The following is a 2,500-nucleotide window of genomic DNA, read 5'->3' on the forward strand; positions in this document are numbered from 1 at the left end:
GTCTGAGGCATATGGATCATTAGTTTTGTGATCTGACATGCTGTGGAGTTAGTTTGTTCTCTGTCTGAGAGAATTATCTCTGTTGTGACATGAGAAGAATGGGCTTGTGAGTGGCTGTGTGTTTTAGAGTTCAGTGGGAAGTCGGTGAATGTGAGAGGTGTTTGTTGGCATGACTGACTTGCTGATGTACAAACATACAGACCACCCTCGATCCCTCGTCCTCTTCTCTGTCCCTGCTTCCCCACACACACACACACACAGACACACAGACACACACACACACACACACACACACACACACACACACACACACACACACACACACACACACACACACACACACACACACACACACACACACACACACACACACACACACACACACACACACACACACACACAGAGTCCTGAGCTTATATAATTTAATTTGTAATGAACAGTTAAAGTCAGTTAATATGGGAGAATTCATCATGGATATTGTAGTCTGTAGGCCTGGTGTATGTGTTGTGGGGGAGTGCATCATGTGTAGTGTAGTCTGTAGGCCTGGTGAATGTGTTGTGGGGGAGTGCATCATGGGTAGTGTAGTCTGTAGGCCTGGTGAATGTGTTGTGGGGGAGTGCATCATGGGTAGTGTAGTCTGTAGGCCTGGTGAATGTGTTGTGGGGGAGTGCATCATGGGTAGTGTAGTCTGTAGGCCTGCCTGCTGCACTCACCACTCCAAACCAGCGGGTCTGTCCACCAGCCAGTAGATGGGCTCGAAGACGGCGTCCAGCACCCTGTCCGAGTTGCAGAGCGAGTTGTAGTAGAGCGACTTCAGCAGCAGCCACCAATAACGCCACAGCAGGCTGAGCCTGTGGCCTACATGGCCACGCCCCCTCGCTCCGCAGCAGAGCCGAGTCCAGCGCAGCAGCACACGCATCACCCGGGCAACCAGCCACCGCCAGCTCCGCGTCACACCTCCTGTTACACGGACACACGCACACACACAAGCACACCAGATGTGTTTGCCAACCTGTGTGGGCTTTCCAGAAGTGTTTTGGTCTCATGTGAATGTTTACTGTGTTAGAGGACTGGGACATTTGGTCTCATGTGAATGTTTACTGTGTTAGAGGACTGGGACATTTGTGTTTGTCTGTATAGATATCAGCATATTGTATATCTATGTCCATTCAGTCTTGGGCATGAGAAACAAACCTATTAACAAACTACCTTTCGCAGGGGTATGTGTGTGTGTGTTTGAGAGGATTATTATTCACTAATAGTGATGTCATTACTGTATGTATGAGGCATCAGATGACAGAGTGACGATTGCTAGAATGACTGATGGGGGAATAGCAGGTGTGTGTGTGTGTGTGTGTGTGTGTGTGTGTGTGTGTGTGTGTGTGTGTGTGTGTGTGTGTGTGTGTGTGTGTGCGTGTGTGTGTGTGTGTTAGAGACGATCGGGCGGATGACGTGAAGAAATATAGAAATATTTTAATTAAATTCAGGCGGGTGGCGGTTGAACCAATCAAATGAAAAAAATATAGCCTATACATTGTTCAATTGTGTTACCTACATCCGAAAAAAACGAGCACACTTTGAAATAGTCAAATTTTCATCAGGCAGTTTGGCCTAGTTGCTTCTATGCATGCTTCTTTGTTTATCTATCAGAGACGGTGTTGCGGAATTGGTGTATTCCGATGTTTCACTGAGCAACCCCTCGCACACACACACACACACACACACACACACACACACACACACACACACACACACACACACACACACACACTAAAGGTAACAAAGTTTAAATTAAGTAGCCTATCGTAGCCTATCAGCATGTTTTCCTCTCCAGTGTGCAATAAGAAAGTAGAATAGGCTACAGTGCAAGTTGACCAATGATTCATCTCCCATGTTGCGTCTCGTTGCAGAGCCTTGGTAGGCCACTAAGCAAATCTGCAACCTATGAGCCCAGCTGCCAGTACTGGAGGAGGCCTAAACATCTCGTAGATGAGACTGACTGGGTTATTTTGTTTCGATATTATACAGTATATAAAACACATAGTCACTGTAGCCTACCATTCAGGGAATAGGCATTTAAAAGGGAGACAGATTATGGAGTGATATGACTCAGAACTGACATCGGGCAATGGCAGTGCGAGATGTTCAGAACGTAAGAGTTAAAACTTTTACAGGCTCAGTAACATCCACAGCGGAAAAAAGAAGGTAAGAAAAATAGTCGGAAAACTTAGATGTGTAAGGCGAGCAAGCAAGTTTGGCGGTGTTACTAAAAATGTCAACATGCACTTTGCACTGCTGTGCGGTGGGTTACAGTGCGTAAAGTAGCCTATAATGTGAATGACTTGTTATTTTATTAAGGATTTCTTTCTTTTTGCAAAAAATAAAGTACAATAGGCATTAATTAGTAGGCTAAATAGCAGCATGTTGAAATGATGTGCCAAATTAGGCTACAGGCCGATGTCGCTTTATTTAGAGACTTTTTATGAAGTCAGAGACTGAG

At 45.5% G+C, this 2,500-nt stretch overlaps 1 protein-coding gene across 11 annotated transcripts in view; it reads left to right on the forward strand.

The window, feature by feature from the left end:
• The window catches only part of LOC125306966 (C-myc promoter-binding protein-like), a 44,240-nt gene that overhangs the window by 23,160 nt on the left and 18,580 nt on the right, over positions 1 to 2,500 (forward strand). The gene's annotated exons all lie outside the window — the stretch shown is intronic.

Source organism: Alosa alosa, chromosome 14, assembly GCF_017589495.1.
Source record: "Alosa alosa isolate M-15738 ecotype Scorff River chromosome 14, AALO_Geno_1.1, whole genome shotgun sequence".
Classification (NCBI taxonomy): domain Eukaryota; kingdom Metazoa; phylum Chordata; class Actinopteri; order Clupeiformes; family Clupeidae; genus Alosa; species Alosa alosa.